General features: G+C 37.0%; 38 non-coding genes across 38 annotated transcripts; 18 read left to right on the forward strand and 20 right to left on the reverse strand.

The window, feature by feature from the left end:
* Window positions 1–863: 863 nt before the first annotated feature.
* Window positions 864–953, reverse strand: TRNAI-UAU (transfer RNA isoleucine (anticodon UAU)). The gene is given in 2 exon segments: window positions 864–899; window positions 916–953. It is a non-coding gene; the product is annotated as a tRNA-Ile (tRNA).
* A 443-nt stretch (window positions 954–1,396) lies between these two features.
* Window positions 1,397–1,515, reverse strand: LOC145308613 (5S ribosomal RNA). Its single transcript, XR_013876436.1, has one exon. It is a non-coding gene; the product is annotated as a 5S ribosomal RNA (ribosomal RNA).
* A 706-nt stretch (window positions 1,516–2,221) lies between these two features.
* LOC145307929 (U1 spliceosomal RNA) lies at window positions 2,222–2,386 on the forward strand. Its single transcript, XR_013875773.1, has one exon. It is a non-coding gene; the product is annotated as a U1 spliceosomal RNA (small nuclear RNA).
* Window positions 2,387–2,653: 267 nt separating this feature from the next.
* LOC145308025 (U2 spliceosomal RNA) lies at window positions 2,654–2,845 on the forward strand. The gene has a single exon (XR_013875859.1). It is a non-coding gene; the product is annotated as a U2 spliceosomal RNA (small nuclear RNA).
* Window positions 2,846–3,174: 329 nt separating this feature from the next.
* LOC145308101 (U5 spliceosomal RNA) lies at window positions 3,175–3,292 on the forward strand. The gene has a single exon (XR_013875933.1). It is a non-coding gene; the product is annotated as a U5 spliceosomal RNA (small nuclear RNA).
* Window positions 3,293–3,710: 418 nt separating this feature from the next.
* On the forward strand, window positions 3,711–3,781 carry TRNAG-GCC (transfer RNA glycine (anticodon GCC)). Its single transcript has one exon. It is a non-coding gene; the product is annotated as a tRNA-Gly (tRNA).
* A 66-nt stretch (window positions 3,782–3,847) lies between these two features.
* On the reverse strand, window positions 3,848–3,966 carry LOC145308599 (5S ribosomal RNA). The gene has a single exon (XR_013876421.1). It is a non-coding gene; the product is annotated as a 5S ribosomal RNA (ribosomal RNA).
* An 87-nt stretch (window positions 3,967–4,053) lies between these two features.
* Window positions 4,054–4,172, reverse strand: LOC145308671 (5S ribosomal RNA). Its single transcript, XR_013876493.1, has one exon. It is a non-coding gene; the product is annotated as a 5S ribosomal RNA (ribosomal RNA).
* Window positions 4,173–4,336: 164 nt separating this feature from the next.
* Window positions 4,337–4,409, reverse strand: TRNAA-AGC (transfer RNA alanine (anticodon AGC)). The gene has a single exon. It is a non-coding gene; the product is annotated as a tRNA-Ala (tRNA).
* A 90-nt stretch (window positions 4,410–4,499) lies between these two features.
* LOC145308446 (5S ribosomal RNA) lies at window positions 4,500–4,618 on the reverse strand. The gene has a single exon (XR_013876278.1). It is a non-coding gene; the product is annotated as a 5S ribosomal RNA (ribosomal RNA).
* An 866-nt stretch (window positions 4,619–5,484) lies between these two features.
* Window positions 5,485–5,603, reverse strand: LOC145308603 (5S ribosomal RNA). The gene has a single exon (XR_013876425.1). It is a non-coding gene; the product is annotated as a 5S ribosomal RNA (ribosomal RNA).
* Window positions 5,604–5,803: 200 nt separating this feature from the next.
* On the forward strand, window positions 5,804–5,876 carry TRNAK-UUU (transfer RNA lysine (anticodon UUU)). The gene has a single exon. It is a non-coding gene; the product is annotated as a tRNA-Lys (tRNA).
* A 228-nt stretch (window positions 5,877–6,104) lies between these two features.
* On the reverse strand, window positions 6,105–6,178 carry TRNAI-AAU (transfer RNA isoleucine (anticodon AAU)). The gene has a single exon. It is a non-coding gene; the product is annotated as a tRNA-Ile (tRNA).
* Window positions 6,179–6,316: 138 nt separating this feature from the next.
* Window positions 6,317–6,389, forward strand: TRNAR-UCU (transfer RNA arginine (anticodon UCU)). Its single transcript has one exon. It is a non-coding gene; the product is annotated as a tRNA-Arg (tRNA).
* Window positions 6,390–7,075: 686 nt separating this feature from the next.
* TRNAA-CGC (transfer RNA alanine (anticodon CGC)) lies at window positions 7,076–7,148 on the reverse strand. The gene has a single exon. It is a non-coding gene; the product is annotated as a tRNA-Ala (tRNA).
* Window positions 7,149–7,288: 140 nt separating this feature from the next.
* Window positions 7,289–7,360, forward strand: TRNAW-CCA (transfer RNA tryptophan (anticodon CCA)). The gene has a single exon. It is a non-coding gene; the product is annotated as a tRNA-Trp (tRNA).
* A 69-nt stretch (window positions 7,361–7,429) lies between these two features.
* Window positions 7,430–7,536, forward strand: LOC145308199 (U6 spliceosomal RNA). The gene has a single exon (XR_013876044.1). It is a non-coding gene; the product is annotated as a U6 spliceosomal RNA (small nuclear RNA).
* Window positions 7,537–7,629: 93 nt separating this feature from the next.
* Window positions 7,630–7,701, reverse strand: TRNAA-UGC (transfer RNA alanine (anticodon UGC)). Its single transcript has one exon. It is a non-coding gene; the product is annotated as a tRNA-Ala (tRNA).
* Window positions 7,702–8,761: 1,060 nt separating this feature from the next.
* Window positions 8,762–8,851, reverse strand: TRNAI-UAU (transfer RNA isoleucine (anticodon UAU)). Its single transcript is given in 2 exon segments — window positions 8,762–8,797; window positions 8,814–8,851. It is a non-coding gene; the product is annotated as a tRNA-Ile (tRNA).
* Window positions 8,852–9,294: 443 nt separating this feature from the next.
* On the reverse strand, window positions 9,295–9,413 carry LOC145308625 (5S ribosomal RNA). Its single transcript, XR_013876448.1, has one exon. It is a non-coding gene; the product is annotated as a 5S ribosomal RNA (ribosomal RNA).
* Window positions 9,414–10,119: 706 nt separating this feature from the next.
* LOC145307930 (U1 spliceosomal RNA) lies at window positions 10,120–10,284 on the forward strand. The gene has a single exon (XR_013875774.1). It is a non-coding gene; the product is annotated as a U1 spliceosomal RNA (small nuclear RNA).
* A 267-nt stretch (window positions 10,285–10,551) lies between these two features.
* Window positions 10,552–10,743, forward strand: LOC145308026 (U2 spliceosomal RNA). The gene has a single exon (XR_013875860.1). It is a non-coding gene; the product is annotated as a U2 spliceosomal RNA (small nuclear RNA).
* Window positions 10,744–11,072: 329 nt separating this feature from the next.
* LOC145308102 (U5 spliceosomal RNA) lies at window positions 11,073–11,190 on the forward strand. Its single transcript, XR_013875935.1, has one exon. It is a non-coding gene; the product is annotated as a U5 spliceosomal RNA (small nuclear RNA).
* Window positions 11,191–11,608: 418 nt separating this feature from the next.
* On the forward strand, window positions 11,609–11,679 carry TRNAG-GCC (transfer RNA glycine (anticodon GCC)). Its single transcript has one exon. It is a non-coding gene; the product is annotated as a tRNA-Gly (tRNA).
* A 2,624-nt stretch (window positions 11,680–14,303) lies between these two features.
* LOC145308672 (5S ribosomal RNA) lies at window positions 14,304–14,422 on the reverse strand. Its single transcript, XR_013876494.1, has one exon. It is a non-coding gene; the product is annotated as a 5S ribosomal RNA (ribosomal RNA).
* A 164-nt stretch (window positions 14,423–14,586) lies between these two features.
* On the reverse strand, window positions 14,587–14,659 carry TRNAA-AGC (transfer RNA alanine (anticodon AGC)). Its single transcript has one exon. It is a non-coding gene; the product is annotated as a tRNA-Ala (tRNA).
* A 90-nt stretch (window positions 14,660–14,749) lies between these two features.
* LOC145308447 (5S ribosomal RNA) lies at window positions 14,750–14,868 on the reverse strand. The gene has a single exon (XR_013876279.1). It is a non-coding gene; the product is annotated as a 5S ribosomal RNA (ribosomal RNA).
* Window positions 14,869–15,734: 866 nt separating this feature from the next.
* Window positions 15,735–15,853, reverse strand: LOC145308604 (5S ribosomal RNA). Its single transcript, XR_013876426.1, has one exon. It is a non-coding gene; the product is annotated as a 5S ribosomal RNA (ribosomal RNA).
* Window positions 15,854–16,053: 200 nt separating this feature from the next.
* TRNAK-UUU (transfer RNA lysine (anticodon UUU)) lies at window positions 16,054–16,126 on the forward strand. The gene has a single exon. It is a non-coding gene; the product is annotated as a tRNA-Lys (tRNA).
* A 440-nt stretch (window positions 16,127–16,566) lies between these two features.
* TRNAR-UCU (transfer RNA arginine (anticodon UCU)) lies at window positions 16,567–16,639 on the forward strand. Its single transcript has one exon. It is a non-coding gene; the product is annotated as a tRNA-Arg (tRNA).
* A 686-nt stretch (window positions 16,640–17,325) lies between these two features.
* TRNAA-CGC (transfer RNA alanine (anticodon CGC)) lies at window positions 17,326–17,398 on the reverse strand. Its single transcript has one exon. It is a non-coding gene; the product is annotated as a tRNA-Ala (tRNA).
* A 140-nt stretch (window positions 17,399–17,538) lies between these two features.
* On the forward strand, window positions 17,539–17,610 carry TRNAW-CCA (transfer RNA tryptophan (anticodon CCA)). The gene has a single exon. It is a non-coding gene; the product is annotated as a tRNA-Trp (tRNA).
* Window positions 17,611–17,679: 69 nt separating this feature from the next.
* LOC145308202 (U6 spliceosomal RNA) lies at window positions 17,680–17,786 on the forward strand. Its single transcript, XR_013876046.1, has one exon. It is a non-coding gene; the product is annotated as a U6 spliceosomal RNA (small nuclear RNA).
* Window positions 17,787–18,031: 245 nt separating this feature from the next.
* TRNAA-CGC (transfer RNA alanine (anticodon CGC)) lies at window positions 18,032–18,104 on the reverse strand. The gene has a single exon. It is a non-coding gene; the product is annotated as a tRNA-Ala (tRNA).
* A 140-nt stretch (window positions 18,105–18,244) lies between these two features.
* TRNAW-CCA (transfer RNA tryptophan (anticodon CCA)) lies at window positions 18,245–18,316 on the forward strand. The gene has a single exon. It is a non-coding gene; the product is annotated as a tRNA-Trp (tRNA).
* A 69-nt stretch (window positions 18,317–18,385) lies between these two features.
* LOC145308203 (U6 spliceosomal RNA) lies at window positions 18,386–18,492 on the forward strand. Its single transcript, XR_013876047.1, has one exon. It is a non-coding gene; the product is annotated as a U6 spliceosomal RNA (small nuclear RNA).
* Window positions 18,493–18,585: 93 nt separating this feature from the next.
* TRNAA-UGC (transfer RNA alanine (anticodon UGC)) lies at window positions 18,586–18,657 on the reverse strand. Its single transcript has one exon. It is a non-coding gene; the product is annotated as a tRNA-Ala (tRNA).
* A 1,060-nt stretch (window positions 18,658–19,717) lies between these two features.
* On the reverse strand, window positions 19,718–19,807 carry TRNAI-UAU (transfer RNA isoleucine (anticodon UAU)). Its single transcript is given in 2 exon segments — window positions 19,718–19,753; window positions 19,770–19,807. It is a non-coding gene; the product is annotated as a tRNA-Ile (tRNA).
* Window positions 19,808–20,009: the final 202 nt, after the last annotated feature.

The following is a 20,009-nucleotide window of genomic DNA, read 5'->3' on the forward strand; positions in this document are numbered from 1 at the left end:
TTTTGGAAGTGTGGGAAAAAAACAGGAGAAAAAATATATTTTAGTATAAAGAAATGTTCTATCAGTTTCAAACCTTTTTCATTCAATAGATCATACTGACTTTGGAAAAACTGTCAGACCGATTTTTGAAATTCAATCTGTGAAAAAAGATATTCAAGTTTTAATTTTTTGTTTTAAAAATATTATTTTACATGTATTGACGCCATCTTGGATTATGATAATTTTTTTTTGGTAGAAGATTTTTTTCTAAAATATTTTTAAAAAATTAACTTTTTACAATAAAAAAATCTTTGAACTTAAATTGACCAATAATTCAAAGATTTTTTCTCTTTGATTTGGAAGATTTTTTATGATTTTTATTTTTAATGTCAAATAAAAACACAACAGTGAAAAAATGAAAATTAAATGAAATAACGTTTTATGATTTTATTCAAGAAATTATTTGCTAACATCACCTTTTTGTTGCAAAATTTTATGCTAAATTTTGTTTGCTTAAATAACTCATTGGAGGATTTTTCATGGCATAATTTAAATCACAAATCTTTATACATTTATATGGTTATTCAGTCAAATTTTATTGAATTTGTTATTAACTTGATAGATTTAAAACAGTAGTAAAAAGAAAATATCAATCTATCTATATTCTTTAACAAACTTTTTTCCTTGATTGATTGTTGGTTAGTAAAGCATAGTTACAAAAAAATTTTGAAATCGAACCACAGTACCTGTATTTGATATTATGAGGTACTGCTAGAGAATATTTTAGTATTTTGGTAAGATAAAATGCTTTGTTTAAGTAAAAAAAAAATATTTTTGCTCTTTTCGTGGAAGACCCTGCCAGGTTTAAGGGTTGAAAAAGTGCTTGCTCTAGGTGAGGCTCGAACTCACAACCCCAGCATAACTTGTTGTACTGTCTATAAGTACCGTGCGCTAACCGATTGCGCCACTAGAGCAGCTTGCTTTCACTCTCCATATTTGCTACTACACTGCCTTCAAGAAACCTTGGAAGCACTGCAACCAAAACAACTTTTGCTAAAAAGATGACTCGAACTCGCAATCTTCGGTTTAGGAGACCGACGCCTTATCCATTAGGCCACGCAGGCTTGGTGTCACCCTGGCTGAAAAGTAAAAACTTACAAATATCCAATTCTCTATCTTTTTTATCTCCTTTTTTTTTGGATCGGGGATGTTGATATAATTACTTGGGGGTTCGACAAAATGTATTTTTCCGTTACCGGGAATCGAACCTGGGAATCTAACTTGGCCCGATGTTGATTAACTTCAGTGATCGGACGAGAACTGGTGCTTTCAACATGGTATGGCCGTAGACATTAATTGTGTGGGGTTTAGTTAGGTTTGGGCTAGGATTGTTTGAGTCAAAATTCCAAAAATGTTAAGTCTACGACACCAAGTATTCCCAGGCGGTCACCCATCCAAGTACTAACTTGGCCCAATGTTGCTTAACTTCAGTGATCGGACGAGAACTGGTGCTTTCAACATGGTATGGCCGTAGACATTTGATAAAGCATTTTCACATTGTAATGTGGATATTACCATACCATCCTTCTGTTTGGTTTGTTGCGTTGCAACCAGTGCTAACTCTTGGTAATCTTGTTATAACAAGTGACAGTTTGCATCTTGTATTTGTCTAAACTGACCAAGCTAAATTTGCTTGATTCACTTCACTAAGAGGTGTGTATAGATCCAGTGGTTGCAGTGTGAACTGTAATGCTATTTCTGTCAGAGCTGATGATAGCTCACTATTGGCAATTAGGATGCATCTGTAATACAAAGCAGAATGATGTCTGTCTGTCCCTTAAGATCTCGGTAACCACTGAACCGATTGGATTCTACTCTTCAGGGTATATACCTATTGGTCCTGCGGTGGTTTTAAGCTATTTTCTTGGGGGGTGGGACACCCCCAACCCTCCCAAAAACAAAAAAATCCCCCCCCCTAAAGCTACTAGTAACCTGTAAAGTAGCAATCATGTATATTATGTAGCCAATGATTTGGCCTCTAGGTGTCGCATTTGTTTCAATGGAAGACCTCCTACCGAAGGTTTCATCAACAAAGTATGTCACCAACTATTTGAAAAAGTATAAATATAGCATTTCTGAGGGAACACTTCAACTGAATCATGTTTTGTGTGAAGTCGTGGAGCTGGTCAGCAAAATATCTATAGTCTTTGTCACCCATACACTGAAATCGACTCTTTCCATCATACTTACCTGGCGTGGAGGTTAACCATGATCACTAAGGTGGTTCCTCTAGGGTGAGGCTGTGCCATTGCACTCGGGCATGGCTGACCCCTACGATTACCCCAAATGTGGGTAACTCGAACGCACAATTTTTGGTAGTTGGGGACTGCGTTCGCGCATCCCCTAATAAATACAGAACAGACAACAGAATTAGAATGTGTAACTTAACCATCTAGTTCAAATTTCACTCATTAGGAGTTGCTAAAGTTTGTGTAGTTGGCCAGAAAAAGGCTTATATCGAAGCCCAATTTAAAGTAAAGTCTTTGCTTTGAACTAGGCAGATTGACTATACTCTCTCTAACAATGATTAGGCAGCCTGCATGCTAATCTTTTGCCAGACAGTACAATAGTCAGGTTATGACTCTAAGGTAGCATACTGGAACTATTCTTCGGCATCGCTTCTCGGCCTTTTGGCTAAGATCAAAGTGTAGTATCTGTTCTTATCAGCTTAATATCTGATACGGGGACCATGTGTCCCCTTCGATATTAAACTCATTTTTGTTAGGGGATGAGGACTTGGAGCTTGCTCCAGCCTTATCACGGGTTGGCCTGGTATTGCAGTACCACCAGGATCGGCCCACTTGTCCCCACTTCTAAACTGGACCACTCAATACATTATGTACAACCTGTATCAAGTTTGCACAAGTCAAAAAGCATGCTGCCAAAAGCACAATGGCTCCACTTCCTTTATGTAGTTCAATGTTTTAATGCTAGGTGGTGCAAACCCCTAAAGTTGAATGTCATTTAATGGATAATTTTCCGCCTCAAGTTATTCTAGGGGCTTGTGTTTTTTTGGTGAATAAGCTGAACTTTGACACAATCTCTACATGTCTTTGCTGACAACTACATTAGATTGGTCAATGGAACAAGCCTAACAGCTGCCAAGGATATGGAGCTATTTGTGTTGTTTGAGCATGTCCAGGATCTACCTACAGCACGAATAAATCTTTCGCCTTTTACTAAAGATTTCCGTGTAAGTGGATCATATTGGAATTACATCCAATTTATCTGAAGGCTTTCCATGAGAGAGCCCACTTAAAGAATCATATTACAACAGGCATGTAGGGACAGGATGTCAGGATGTGTTTACCACAAAACCATTCATCTCCAACCAAACACTTCAAATTTGTAAAAATAAAACTGGCCAACCATGCTGACAAATAGCCTACGGTAGGAATGGCTAAAATTGCAGTTACCATTTGTCTAAACTGACCAAGCTATACTTGCTTGATTCACTTCACTAAAAGGTGTGTACAAGTGAACCAAGGATCACTCTGATATTGTCTTGCCGGGCTGAAGAAAGTCCTTACCTACTGCCAAAGTCTACTTACAGCAAGTCATATTCAGGTGTAAAGCTATATCAATCTGTATTTGGGTTATAAATTGACAGATTTCTGAATAATGATTTTCAGCAAGGGGTTGGGTTATACGAATAGCCAAAGAGCATGCCAGCAACGTTGGTTCAGTGGTAGAATGCTCGCCTGCCACGCGGGCGGCCCGGGTTCGATTCCCGGACGTTGCAGCAATTATTTTCTACGTTAACACAACTTTTCTGTTTTCAGTGACAAGATAAGAAAGAAAGATGTAGAGTTTACAACACCAAGTATTCCCAGGCGGTCACCCATCCAAGTACTAACTTGGCCCAATGTTGCTTAACTTCAGTGATCGGACGAGAACTGGTGCTTTCAACATGGTATGGCCGTAGACATAAAGTGACAACATGATTTTCAAACTTGTGTGAGGTTTAGTTAGGTTTGGGCTAGGATTGGTTGGGTCAAAATTCCAAAAATATTGAGCTTACGACACCAAGTATTCCCAGGCGGTCACCCATCCAAGTACTAACTTGGCCCAATGTTGCTTAACTTCAGTGATCAGACGAGAACTGGTGCTTTCAACATGGTATGGCCGTAGACATTTACTCTGAGGAAATGCTCTTATAACTTCTGGTTTATTAAATAACATTCTAATGCAACAAAAAGGTTTAAAGTTTTACTGGTTTAAATTTTCAGACTTTTGTTTTTCTTTGTGTGTTTATTTTTTTGTTTGGTGCTTGTGTAGTAGGGGGAAAAATGATACTTGGAGATGCGGGGTATCGATCCCCGTACCTCTCGCATGCTAAGCGAGCGCTCTACCATCTGAGCTACATCCCCTTGGGTTTCACCTTATGTTCTCAGTGATTATAAATTTCTCTTGGACAAGAAAGAAAAAGAGACAAATTTGAAGTATGGGTAAAATGTTAGAGCCTACGACACCAAGTATTCCCAGGCGGTCACCCATCCAAGTACTAACTTGGCCCAATGTTGCTTAACTGCAGTGATCGGACGAGAACTGGTGCTTTCAACATGGTATGGCCGTAGACATATATCAACGGAAAATGTGGCGTAAATTAAATGCAAAATGCATTACGAAGAGAAAATGTGGCGTGAAATGAATGCAAAACACTCAACAGTACAGGAATCTACGGACAAGGAAGAAAAAGAGACAAATTTTGAAATATGGATAAAATGTTAAAGCCTACGACACCAAGTATTCCCAGGCAGTCACCCATCCAAGTACTAGCTTGGCCCAATGTTGCTTAACTTCAGTGATCGGTCGAGAACTGGTGCTTATACTTAATGGAAAATGCATTACCAAGAGAAAATACGTACAGGTATCTACGGTAAATGATTCTAAGTTCTAGATTGGTTTCCAGTGATTAGTGAGTTCTCTTTAACCCTGAATAAAGATGTTTGTGACTGACTAAGACAGACACCCAACCCGAGCGGACTCAAGGTGATACACACCTCTTGTAGAAGTGAATCAAGCAATATTAGCTTGGTCGTTTTAGACAATGATGTAAAGTTACTTGGACAAGCATATTATTTTGATATTTGTTGAAGGTCCGACCAGAAAAGTTTCTTTTCATAAAATACAAGCACAAGGTAACTAAAATATTAATCCAAATAGGTATGTGTAGTACTGAAAAATATCATTTTATCGAACAATAATAGTTGTCAACCCAAAACTCATGCCTCAACACGGAGAAAACAAAGCCTAACTGGGAACTAAATAGAGCTGCCATCTGGTGACAAAAACAGTAACTACATATTATATCATAGTGGTTGCATTGTATAAGGGCTTTAAGTGTAAAAAATAAACATAAGCAGTTGTCTCTTGCTGTGCTGGTTTACATTTTTCACACTTTGGTATTTTTTTTCTCAACTTATAAAAAAGGATGAAAAGATTTGCCTACAACACCAAGTATTCCCAGGCGGTCACCCATCCAAGTACTAACTTGGCCCAATGTTGCTTAACTGCAGTGATCGGACGAGAACTGGTGCTTTCAACATGGTATGGCCGTAGACATTTAACTTTGGAAAATGTGACATATACTAAATGCAAAATGCTACAATACAGGAAAATTATGGAGGGATGATTTATTCTATACAACTCAGGTTGCACTTAACCAAAAATAAACAGAGAGAAAACCAAGCCTACCATGAACTAAAATGCTGCTGCCATCTGGTGAGACAATTTTGTTACTGTAATTTTAAAATAGCATGATGCCCGGGTAGCTCAGTCGGTAGAGCGTTAGGCTTTTAACCTAACGGTCCAGGGTTCGAGCCCCTGCTCGGGCGCTCTCATTTTTTGTTCAAGTCTCCAATCAGTGTGATACGTACGTAGAGACTAGAAAATAGCTGGTCAATAAGAATTCCTCGATAGTCTAGTGGTGAGGATCTCCGCCTGTCACGTGGAAGGCCCGGGTTCGATTCCCGGTCAGGGAGAGATAATTTTTCAACCTTGTGAAATTTTTCCGTTAAATATTTCCGCCACTGCAAACTGTTCAATTTGGTAAAAGTATTAGCTGGCCCGTAGGGGGATCGAACCCGTGACCTTCGCGTTATTAGCACGACGCTCTAACCAACTGAGCTAACGGGCCTGATTGAGATGATATGTATAAGTATTAGCACAATGCAAAAACTACATGCTTTTTTTCTTCTCTACTTGATTTTCTTTTTTCTTGCCTTCCATAATGTTTTATGTCAACAAATGCTACTATTTTCTTTTCTCTTACCAAGTCCCATTAGCGCAGAGGATAGCGCGTTGGACTTCTAATCCAAAGGTCCTGGGTTCGATCCCCAGATGGGATGCTAACATTGCATTTTGGCTAACCTTTTTGGGTTATCAAAACATGAAATTTCTTAATCCGTGAACACTATATTAGCAGTCAGGATGGCCGAGTGGTCTAAGGCGCCAGACTCAAGGACAACTTCCTTGCTCTCTGATAGAGAGTGGTTGTGAGAATTCTGGTCCTCGATGAGGGCGTGGGTTTGAATCCCACTTCTGACAAAACTATTTTTTTCAAAACACAACCAGGAGATGAAAAAGTGTTTGCCTGCCCCCGGTGAGGCTCGAACTCACGGCCTTCAAATTATGAGACTGACGCGCTGCCTACTGCGCTACGGAGGCTTGTTGGCAGTACAGGATTACTACTCTTTTTGAATGTACAAAAATGTACTCCTAGGCAACTGAGATGAAAATGCGTCAGCCGGGAATCGAATCCGGGTCAACTGCTTGGAAGGCAGCTATGCTCACCACTATACCACTGACGCTTTTTTTACAATATTATTATGTACGCCAAAGTGAAAAACCACAAATACATATTTGCCTAGTAACTAGCACACTTAAAGAAAAGCAGAGGGCAATAAAGCTGTTTACTCTATGTAACAAGTTTCCGTGGTGTAGCGGTTATCACATCTGCCTAACACGCAGAAGGTCTCCGGTCAAGCCCATGGTTTTGCCCAATACTTCTGAAAATTGAAAAGAAAAAAAAATTTGGAGTCGTCGGGATTTGAACCCGAGACCTTCTAAATGCGAATCAGACGCTCTACCAGCTGAGCTACAACCCCTGGTCTTCATCATAGGGGCCGGACGAAAGCAGCGCCTTTTTTCTATTGGTCGCTTGCATTGTATAGTGGATAGAAAAAAAGAAATAAAAGACTTTCCTTTAGTTTTGCATGAATTCAAAGTTGCAGCAATTCAAACATCTGACTCTGTGGCGCAACGGTAGCGCGTCTGACTCCAGATCAGAAGGCTGCGTGTTCAAATCACGTCAGGGTCAACAGAATTATTTTTGCAATTTGTGTAACAAATGCTGATCTTTATACACAACTAAATTCTATTCTCAATTGTACTTGCTTCGGCAGTACATATACTAAAATTGGAACGATACAGAGAAGATTAGCATGGCCCCTGCGCAAGGATGACACGCAAAATCGTGAAGCGTTCCACATTTTTGTGTCCGCATAACCCCATACAAATATTTTCTCACTAAAGTACTCATTTTGAACAAAAGACAACTTCAAAGAAATAACAAAAATCATTGATAATTGGAGACGCCGGGGATCGAACCCGGGGCCTCATACATGCAAAGCATGCGCTCTACCACTGAGCTACATCCCCCTGTTGAATACATTAGCTGACTAATACTCAACTGAATCCTTTAGCAATTTCAAAGTCTTTAACACAAGGTGCAAACCGGAATAGCTTAGGTTAGGCTAGGTTAGGCAGCTAGGTTTAAATTGTTTAAATTCATTTTTTGGACCCGTGAGAAAATTTTTTTAACGTGAGAACAATTTAATTTTTTATTGAATTTCATTTTTTGGAAGTGTGGGAAAAAAACAGGAGAAAAAATATATTTTAGTATAAAGAAATGTTCTATCAGTTTCAAACCTTTTTCATTCAATAGATCATACTGACTTTGGAAAAACTGTCAGACCGATTTTTGAAATTCAATCTGTGAAAAAAGATATTCAAGTTTTAATTTTTTGTTTTAAAAATATTATTTTACATGTATTGACGCCATCTTGGATTATGATAATTTTTTTTTGGTAGAAGATTTTTTTCTAAAATATTTTTAAAAAATTAACTTTTTACAATAAAAAAATCTTTGAACTTAAATTGACCAATAATTCAAAGATTTTTTCTCTTTGATTTGGAAGATTTTTTATGATTTTTATTTTTAATGTCAAATAAAAACACAACAGTGAAAAAATGAAAATTAAATGAAATAACGTTTTATGATTTTATTCAAGAAATTATTTGCTAACATCACCTTTTTGTTGCAAAATTTTATGCTAAATTTTGTTTGCTTAAATAACTCATTGGAGGATTTTTCATGGCATAATTTAAATCACAAATCTTTATACATTTATATGGTTATTCAGTCAAATTTTATTGAATTTGTTATTAACTTGATAGATTTAAAACAGTAGTAAAAAGAAAATATCAATCTATCTATATTCTTTAACAAACTTTTTTCCTTGATTGATTGTTGGTTAGTAAAGCATAGTTACAAAAAAATTTTGAAATCGAACCACAGTACCTGTATTTGATATTATGAGGTACTGCTAGAGAATATTTTAGTATTTTGGTAAGATAAAATGCTTTGTTTAAGTAAAAAAAAAATATTTTTGCTCTTTTCGTGGAAGACCCTGCCAGGTTTAAGGGTTGAAAAAGTGCTTGCTCTAGGTGAGGCTCGAACTCACAACCCCGGCATAACTTGTTGTACTGTCTATAAGTACCGTGCGCTAACCGATTGCGCCACTAGAGCAGCTTGCTTTCACTCTCCATATTTGCTACTACACTGCCTTCAAGAAACCTTGGAAGCACTGCAACCAAAACAACTTTTGCTAAAAAGATGACTCGAACTCGCAATCTTCGGTTTAGGAGACCGACGCCTTATCCATTAGGCCACGCAGGCTTGGTGTCACCCTGGCTGAAAAGTAAAAACTTACAAATATCCAATTCTCTATCTTTTTTATCTCCTTTTTTTTTGGATCGGGGATGTTGATATAATTACTTGGGGGTTCGACAAAATGTATTTTTCCGTTACCGGGAATCGAACCTGGGAATCTAACTTGGCCCGATGTTGATTAACTTCAGTGATCGGACGAGAACTGGTGCTTTCAACATGGTATGGCCGTAGACATTAATTGTGTGGGGTTTAGTTAGGTTTGGGCTAGGATTGTTTGAGTCAAAATTCCAAAAATGTTAAGTCTACGACACCAAGTATTCCCAGGCGGTCACCCATCCAAGTACTAACTTGGCCCAATGTTGCTTAACTTCAGTGATCGGACGAGAACTGGTGCTTTCAACATGGTATGGCCGTAGACATTTGATAAAGCATTTTCACATTGTAATGTGGATATTACCATACCATCCTTCTGTTTGGTTTGTTGCGTTGCAACCAGTGCTAACTCTTGGTAATCTTGTTATAACAAGTGACAGTTTGCATCTTGTATTTGTCTAAACTGACCAAGCTAAATTTGCATGATTCACTTCACTAAGAGGTGTGTATAGATCCAGTGGTTGCAGTGTGAACTGTAATGCTATTTCTGTCAGAGCTGATGATAGCTCACTATTGGCAATTAGGATGCATCTGTAATACAAAGCAGAATGATGTCTGTCTGTCCCTTAAGATCTCGGTAACCACTGAACCGATTGGATTCTACTCTTCAGGGTATATACCTATTGGTCCTGCGGTGGTTTTAAGCTATTTTCTTGGGGGGTGGGACACCCCCAACCCTCCCAAAAACAAAAAAATCCCCCCCCCTAAAGCTACTAGTAACCTGTAAAGTAGCAATCATGTATATTATGTAGCCAATGATTTGGCCTCTAGGTGTCGCATTTGTTTCAATGGAAGACCTCCTACCGAAGGTTTCATCAACAAAGTATGTCACCAACTATTTGAAAAAGTATAAATATAGCATTTCTGAGGGGACACTTCAACTGAATCATGTTTTGTGTGAAGTCGTGGAGCTGGTCAGCAAAATATCTATAGTCTTTGTCACCCATACACTGAAATCGACTCTTTCCATCATACTTACCTGGCGTGGAGGTTAACCATGATCACTAAGGTGGTTCCTCTAGGGTGAGGCTGTGCCATTGCACTCGGGCATGGCTGACCCCTACGATTACCCCAAATGTGGGTAACTCGAACGCACAATTTTTGGTAGTTGGGGACTGCGTTCGCGCATCCCCTAATAAATACAGAACAGACAACAGAATTAGAATGTGTAACTTAACCATCTAGTTCAAATTTCACTCATTAGGAGTTGCTAAAGTTTGTGTAGTTGGCCAGAAAAAGGCTTATATCGAAGCCCAATTTAAAGTAAAGTCTTTGCTTTGAACTAGGCAGATTGACTATACTCTCTCTAACAATGATTAGGCAGCCTGCATGCTAATCTTTTGCCAGACAGTACAATAGTCAGGTTATGACTCTAAGGTAGCATACTGGAACTATTCTTCGGCATCGCTTCTCGGCCTTTTGGCTAAGATCAAAGTGTAGTATCTGTTCTTATCAGCTTAATATCTGATACGGGGACCATGTGTCCCCTTCGATATTAAACTCATTTTTGTTAGGGGATGAGGACTTGGAGCTTGCTCCAGCCTTATCACGGGTTGGCCTGGTATTGCAGTACCACCAGGATCGGCCCACTTGTCCCCACTTCTAAACTGGACCACTCAATACATTATGTACAACCTGTATCAAGTTTGCACAAGTCAAAAAGCATGCTGCCAAAAGCACAATGGCTCCACTTCCTTTATGTAGTTCAATGTTTTAATGCTAGGTGGTGCAAACCCCTAAAGTTGAATGTCATTTAATGGATAATTTTCCGCCTCAAGTTATTCTAGGGGCTTGTGTTTTTTTGGTGAATAAGCTGAACTTTGACACAATCTCTACATGTCTTTGCTGACAACTACATTAGATTGGTCAATGGAACAAGCCTAACAGCTGCCAAGGATATGGAGCTATTTGTGTTGTTTGAGCATGTCCAGGATCTACCTACAGCACGAATAAATCTTTCGCCTTTTACTAAAGATTTCCGTGTAAGTGGATCATATTGGAATTACATCCAATTTATCTGAAGGCTTTCCATGAGAGAGCCCACTTAAAGAATCATATTACAACAGGCATGTAGGGACAGGATGTCAGGATGTGTTTACCACAAAACCATTCATCTCCAACCAACCACTTCAAATTTGTAAAAATAAAACTGGCCAACCATGCTGACAAATAGCCTACGGTAGGAATGGCTAAAATTGCAGTTACCATTTGTCTAAACTGACCAAGCTATACTTGCTTGATTCACTTCACTAAAAGGTGTGTACAAGTGAACCAAGGATCACTCTGATATTGTCTTGCCGGGCTGAAGAAAGTCCTTACCTACTGCCAAAGTCTACTTACAGCAAGTCATATTCAGGTGTAAAGCTATATCAATCTGTATTTGGGTTATAAATTGACAGATTTCTGAATAATGATTTTCAGCAAGGGGTTGGGTTATACGAATAGCCAAAGAGCATGCCAGCAACGTTGGTTCAGTGGTAGAATGCTCGCCTGCCACGCGGGCGGCCCGGGTTCGATTCCCGGACGTTGCAGCAATTATTTTCTACGTTAACACAACTTTTCTGTTTTCAGTGACAAGATAAGAAAGAAAGATGTAGAGTTTACAACACCAAGTATTCCCAGGCGGTCACCCATCCAAGTACTAACTTGGCCCAATGTTGCTTAACTTCAGTGATTTTTTTCTTTTAAAATTTATTCATCCAAAGCGCTACAGAGTTTTATTAAAAGTGAACCCACAATAAGGGCTTTTAAAGTTACAATATGTATACAAATGAGAAAAAAAAATATATAATTCTTGCAAAAAGACAAAATCACTGCAAATTATCTTTTTTGCAAGAACCATCAAACAAATAAATATAGCAGAAGAACATAATGATATCTCTTCTGTGAAGAAAAAACCCGAAAATTGAATTTTTACTCCAAAAATATGTAATCATTAAATGGATACACCAATGTACCCTACTTTATATTGGTCAAGTCAACCAAATAAGCAAGGAAATGAAAAGGCCACATTTTATTTGCATAAAACCGAAATAGAATGAAATATATGCAGCAAAATTCATTGCCTTCCTTTTTCTAATTATTAAATATCACCTTTGTAAAGATGATTCAAACTATAAATCCTAAATAAAACTTTAAATTTAAATCAATAAAATTTAAATATCTAGGCGAAAATTTTACTTTTAAAATGAAATTATTAGAAAGTGATAAATATATACTGTAATTTGCAAAATCTGTAAATAAAATAAAATAATTATTTAACTATGCATTTTTTGTCTTAATCTATGAAATTAAGTAATCAAAAATAAAACAAAAAAAACTTTGAAAACAAAAATAAACCAATAAAATAATTAAAATTTATAAACTTTTGTTAAAATTACGAAGTATAATATTAATACTTTAAGTTTACTTGAAAATTTTAGATTAAAATTAATAAATTTGAGTAAATCTAGGAAACCTGTCAAACAAGTTTTGAATTACACTACTCAATAAAAATTAAAATTCGGTAATAATCATAATGAAATATGCTTTTAAACCATATTTAGAAACATAAATGAATAAATATAAATAATTTATATAAATAAAAAGTTAAATAAATTCAGCAATATCATGAAATACAATTTCATGCAAAATATAAACTATAGATAGGTTTCGTGATTATTTTAAATTTAAATTCTTTGCCTCGAAAAAAAATCTAAATATTGACTAGGTACTAAATTGTTTTGGGGGTAAATTTACCCAATTTCTCGTAATCATTATAAATGATCCATCAAAATTAAAAAGAAAGCAAATTAAAACATTTAAAATCAAAATATCAATAGAGAAAAAAGCTTTCTTATTGTTAATCTTTAAACAAAAACTTCTTGACTTTTAATCACGAAAATCATGATAAATAAAATGGAAAGCTTGTTTACAAATACAAACCAACCTAGTTTAGTGCTGTTTCTCGTAGATTTATAAAATTTAAATCTGTAAAATACATAAAAAAACATTTGATAGATAAAGAGAAATTAAAATTTGTATTTAAAACCGAAGCTGAAATAAAATTCATTAAACTAAAACATTTCACTAAATCATGTAAAATTTCGGTCTTAATTAAAGTAAAGTTTTAAATAAACTCAAAAAAATAAGCACTAAGGTCTAAATTTGGCTAAAATATGATAAAATCTGATTTCTTATTACTATAATCATACTCGTAAAATGTATAAGAATATATAACTAAAAGAAATATTCAATATTCATTAAAATTAAGTTGAATAATAATAAAGAAATTTTCGTTTTAATTAGAATGCAAAAAATGAAACTAAAAAGCAAAGAAAATAATGTCTTCAAAAATAAACTATTATAGTTTTTTAATCAAAGAAAATTATATGTTGAAAAATAGCGGCAAAAAATAAGAAAGGTTTCGTGATTTTTACATGAAGAGAAACTAGATTAAAAGACCTAAATTTGTTGGTATTTTGTGCACCAAAAAAGATTTAAAATGCCCTACAGTTGAATTTTGAATTTGCTTTTTGTTAAGATGCACAAATAAAATGTATTTTGAAATAATAAAAAGATAAAGTTTAATCTTATTTCTCTCCACGTCCAAATCAAAAAACAAACACAATTGATCATCAACCAAAATTGATGCAATTATGTCATTTCTTATTAATAAATTCTTGACATATATCCAAATATGGAGAATAGAGGGGCATTCAGCAAATAAATGGACAGCTGTCTCCAATGTCCTAGGACATTGAGGACAGAAGCCCGTCAAATGCTGTCTGCACCTCTTTAATCTCTCCCTAGTTGGATATATGTCATGTAAAATTGAAAAGCAAATGTCCAAAGATTCTCGACAAAGAATTGGATCATTTAACCTCACCCAAACCCTCTCCCAATTCAAAGATCTCTTGTCCATGACCTTGGGAGGGGGCGGGGTGGAGTTAAATAACCCATACACCTCCTTGGTTTTCACCACCTCCAGCCTTGCAACGTCAAGGTCCAACACCTTGTCCTCCAGCATGCGAACACAATGGAGTGATCGGACGAGAACTGGTGCTTTCAACATGGTATGGCCGTAGACATAAAGTGACAACATGATTTTCAAACTTGTGTGAGGTTTAGTTAGGTTTGGGCTAGGATTGGTTGGGTCAAAATTCCAAAAATATTGAGCTTACGACACCAAGTATTCCCAGGCGGTCACCCATCCAAGTACTAACTTGGCCCAATGTTGCTTAACTTCAGTGATCAGACGAGAACTGGTGCTTTCAACATGGTATGGCCGTAGACATTTACTCTGAGGAAATGCTCTTATAACTTCTGGTTTATTAAATAACATTCTAATGCAACAAAAAGGTTTAAAGTTTTACTGGTTTAAATTTTCAGACTTTTGTTTTTCTTTGTGTGTTTATTTTTTTGTTTGGTGCTTGTGTAGTAGGGGGAAAAATGATACTTGGAGATGCGGGGTATCGATCCCCGTACCTCTCGCATGCTAAGCGAGCGCTCTACCATCTGAGCTACATCCCCTTGGGTTTCACCTTATGTTCTCAGTGATTATAAATTTCTCTTGGACAAGAAAGAAAAAGAGACAAATTTGAAGTATGGGTAAAATGTTAGAGCCTACGACACCAAGTATTCCCAGGCGGTCACCCATCCAAGTACTAACTTGGCCCAATGTTGCTTAACTGCAGTGATCGGACGAGAACTGGTGCTTTCAACATGGTATGGCCGTAGACATATATCAACGGAAAATGTGGCGTAAATTAAATGCAAAATGCATTACGAAGAGAAAATGTGGCGTGAAATGAATGCAAAACACTCAACAGTACAGGAATCTACGGACAAGGAAGAAAAAGAGACAAATTTTGAAATATGGATAAAATGTTAAAGCCTACGACACCAAGTATTCCCAGGCAGTCACCCATCCAAGTACTAGCTTGGCCCAATGTTGCTTAACTTCAGTGATCGGTCGAGAACTGGTGCTTATACTTAATGGAAAATGCATTACCAAGAGAAAATACGTACAGGTATCTACGGTAAATGATTCTAAGTTCTAGATTGGTTTCCAGTGATTAGTGAGTTCTCTTTAACCCTGAATAAAGATGTTTGTGACTGACTAAGACAGACACCCAACCCGAGCGGACTCAAGGTGATACACACCTCTTGTAGAAGTGAATCAAGCAATATTAGCTTGGTCGTTTTAGACAATGATGTAAAGTTACTTGGACAAGCATATTATTTTGATATTTGTTGAAGGTCCGACCAGAAAAGTTTCTTTTCATAAAATACAAGCACAAGGTAACTAAAATATTAATCCAAATAGGTATGTGTAGTACTGAAAAATATCATTTTATCGAACAATAATAGTTGTCAACCCAAAACTCATGCCTCAACACGGAGAAAACAAAGCCTAACTGGGAACTAAATAGAGCTGCCATCTGGTGACAAAAACAGTAACTACATATTATATCATAGTGGTTGCATTGTATAAGGGCTTTAAGTGTAAAAAATAAACATAAGCAGTTGTCTCTTGCTGTGCTGGTTTACATTTTTCACACTTTGGTATTTTTTTTCTCAACTTATAAAAAAGGATGAAAAGATTTGCCTACAACACCAAGTATTCCCAGGCGGTCACCCATCCAAGTACTAACTTGGCCCAATGTTGCTTAACTGCAGTGATCGGACGAGAACTGGTGCTTTCAACATGGTATGGCCGTAGACATTTAACTTTGGAAAATGTGACATATACTAAATGCAAAATGCTACAATACAGGAAAATTATGGAGGGATGATTTATTCTATACAACTCAGGTTGCACTTAACCAAAAATAAACAGAGAGAAAACCAAGCCTACCATGAACTAAAATGCTGCTGCCATCTGGTGAGACAATTTTGTTACTGTAATTTTAAAATAGCATGATGCCCGGGTAGCTCAGTCGGTAGAGCGTTAGGCTTTTAACCTAACGGTCCAGGGTTCGAGCCCCTGCTCGGGCGCTCTCATTTTTTGTTCAAGTCTCCAATCAGTGTGATACGTACGTAGAGACTAGAAAATAGCTGGTCAATAAGAATTCCTCGATAGTCTAGTGGTGAGGATCTCCGCCTGTCACGTGGAAGGCCCGGGTTCGATTCCCGGTCAGGGAGAGATAATTTTTCAACCTTGTGAAATTTTTCCGTTAAATATTTCCGCCACTGCAAACTGTTCAATTTGGTAAAAGTATTAGCTGGCCCATAGGGGGATCGAACCCGTGACCTTCGCGTTATTAGCACGACGCTCTAACCAACTGAGCTAACGGGCCTGATTGAGATGATATGTATAAGTATTAGCACAATGCAAAAACTACATGCTTTTTTTCTTCTCTACTTGATTTTCTTTTTTCTTGCCTTCCATAATGTTTTATGTCAACAAATGCTACTATTTTCTTTTCTCTTACCAAGTCCCATTAGCGCAGAGGATAGCGCGTTGGACTTCTAATCCAAAGGTCCTGGGTTCGATCCCCAGATGGGATGCTAACATTGCATTTTGGCTAACCTTTTTGGGTTATCAAAACATGAAATTTCTTAATCCGTGAACACTATATTAGCAGTCAGGATGGCCGAGTGGTCTAAGGCGCCAGACTCAAGGACAACTTCCTTGCTCTCTGATAGAGAGTGGTTGTGAGAATTCTGGTCCTCGATGAGGGCGTGGGTTTGAATCCCACTTCTGACAAAACTATTTTTTTCAAAACACAACCAGGAGATGAAAAAGTGTTTGCCTGCCCCCGGTGAGGCTCGAACTCACGGCCTTCAAATTATGAGACTGACGCGCTGCCTACTGCGCTACGGAGGCTTGTTGGCAGTACAGGATTACTACTCTTTTTGAATGTACAAAAATGTACTCCTAGGCAACTGAGATGAAAATGCGTCAGCCGGGAATCGAATCCGGGTCAACTGCTTGGAAGGCAGCTATGCTCACCACTATACCACTGACGCTTTTTTTACAATATTATTATGTACGCCAAAGTGAAAAACCACAAATACATATTTGCCTAGTAACTAGCACACTTAAAGAAAAGCAGAGGGCAATAAAGCTGTTTACTCTATGTAACAAGTTTCCGTGGTGTAGCGGTTATCACATCTGCCTAACACGCAGAAGGTCTCCGGTCAAGCCCATGGTTTTGCCCAATACTTCTGAAAATTGAAAAGAAAAAAAAATTTGGAGTCGTCGGGATTTGAACCCGAGACCTTCTAAATGCGAATCAGACGCTCTACCAGCTGAGCTACAACCCCTGGTCTTCATCATAGGGGCCGGACGAAAGCAGCGCCTTTTTTCTATTGGTCGCTTGCATTGTATAGTGGATAGAAAAAAAGAAATAAAAGACTTTCCTTTAGTTTTGCATGAATTCAAAGTTGCAGCAATTCAAACATCTGACTCTGTGGCGCAACGGTAGCGCGTCTGACTCCAGATCAGAAGGCTGCGTGTTCAAATCACGTCAGGGTCAACAGAATTATTTTTGCAATTTGTGTAACAAATGCTGATCTTTATACACAACTAAATTCTATTCTCAATTGTACTTGCTTCGGCAGTACATATACTAAAATTGGAACGATACAGAGAAGATTAGCATGGCCCCTGCGCAAGGATGACACGCAAAATCGTGAAGCGTTCCACATTTTTGTGTCCGCATAACCCCATACAAATATTTTCTCACTAAAGTACTCATTTTGAACAAAAGACAACTTCAAAGAAATAACAAAAATCATTGATAATTTAAAGAAAAGCAGAGGGCAATAAAGCTGTTTACTCTATGTAACAAGTTTCCGTGGTGTAGCGGTTATCACATCTGCCTAACACGCAGAAGGTCTCCGGTCAAGCCCATGGTTTTGCCCAATACTTCTGAAAATTGAAAAGAAAAAAAAATTTGGAGTCGTCGGGATTTGAACCCGAGACCTTCTAAATGCGAATCAGACGCTCTACCAGCTGAGCTACAACCCCTGGTCTTCATCATAGGGGCCGGACGAAAGCAGCGCCTTTTTTCTATTGGTCGCTTGCATTGTATAGTGGATAGAAAAAAAGAAATAAAAGACTTTCCTTTAGTTTTGCATGAATTCAAAGTTGCAGCAATTCAAACATCTGACTCTGTGGCGCAACGGTAGCGCGTCTGACTCCAGATCAGAAGGCTGCGTGTTCAAATCACGTCAGGGTCAACAGAATTATTTTTGCAATTTGTGTAACAAATGCTGATCTTTATACACAACTAAATTCTATTCTCAATTGTACTTGCTTCGGCAGTACATATACTAAAATTGGAACGATACAGAGAAGATTAGCATGGCCCCTGCGCAAGGATGACACGCAAAATCGTGAAGCGTTCCACATTTTTGTGTCCGCATAACCCCATACAAATATTTTCTCACTAAAGTACTCATTTTGAACAAAAGACAACTTCAAAGAAATAACAAAAATCATTGATAATTGGAGACGCCGGGGATCGAACCCGGGGCCTCATACATGCAAAGCATGCGCTCTACCACTGAGCTACATCCCCCTGTTGAATACATTAGCTGACTAATACTCAACTGAATCCTTTAGCAATTTCAAAGTCTTTAACACAAGGTGCAAACCGGAATAGCTTAGGTTAGGCTAGGTTAGGCAGCTAGGTTTAAATTGTTTAAATTCATTTTTTGGACCCGTGAGAAAATTTTTTTAACGTGAGAACAATTTAATTTTTTATTGAATTTCATTTTTTGGAAGTGTGGGAAAAAAACAGGAGAAAAAATATATTTTAGTATAAAGAAATGTTCTATCAGTTTCAAACCTTTTTCATTCAATAGATCATACTGACTTTGGAAAAACTGTCAGACCGATTTTTGAAATTCAATCTGTGAAAAAAGATATTCAAGTTTTAATTTTTTGTTTTAAAAATATTATTTTACATGTATTGACGCCATCTTGGATTATGATAATTTTTTTTTGGTAGAAGATTTTTTTCTAAAATATTTTTAAAAAATTAACTTTTTACAATAAAAAAATCTTTGAACTTAAATTGACCAATAATTCAAAGATTTTTTCTCTTTGATTTGGAAGATTTTTTATGATTTTTATTTTTAATGTCAAATAAAAACACAACAGTGAAAAAATGAAAATTAAATGAAATAACGTTTTATGATTTTATTCAAGAAATTATTTGCTAACATCACCTTTTTGTTGCAAAATTTTATGCTAAATTTTGTTTGCTTAAATAACTCATTGGAGGATTTTTCATGGCATAATTTAAATCACAAATCTTTATACATTTATATGGTTATTCAGTCAAATTTTATTGAATTTGTTATTAACTTGATAGATTTAAAACAGTAGTAAAAAGAAAATATCAATCTATCTATATTCTTTAACAAACTTTTTTCCTTGATTGATTGTTGGTTAGTAAAGCATAGTTACAAAAAAATTTTGAAATCGAACCACAGTACCTGTATTTGATATTATGAGGTACTGCTAGAGAATATTTTAGTATTTTGGTAAGATAAAATGCTTTGTTTAAGTAAAAAAAAAATATTTTTGCTCTTTTCGTGGAAGACCCTGCCAGGTTTAAGGGTTGAAAAAGTGCTTGCTCTAGGTGAGGCTCGAACTCACAACCCCGGCATAACTTGTTGTACTGTCTATAAGTACCGTGCGCTAACCGATTGCGCCACTAGAGCAGCTTGCTTTCACTCTCCATATTTGCTACTACACTGCCTTCAAGAAACCTTGGAAGCACTGCAACCAAAACAACTTTTGCTAAAAAGATGACTCGAACTCGCAATCTTCGGTTTAGGAGACCGACGCCTTATCCATTAGGCCACGCAGGCTTGGTGTCACCCTGGCTGAAAAGTAAAAACTTACAAATATCCAATTCTCTAT

Source organism: Acartia tonsa, chromosome 15 (genome assembly GCF_053477335.1).
Source record: "Acartia tonsa isolate MP-2025a chromosome 15, ASM5347733v1, whole genome shotgun sequence".
NCBI lineage: Eukaryota > Metazoa > Arthropoda > Copepoda > Calanoida > Acartiidae > Acartia > Acartia tonsa.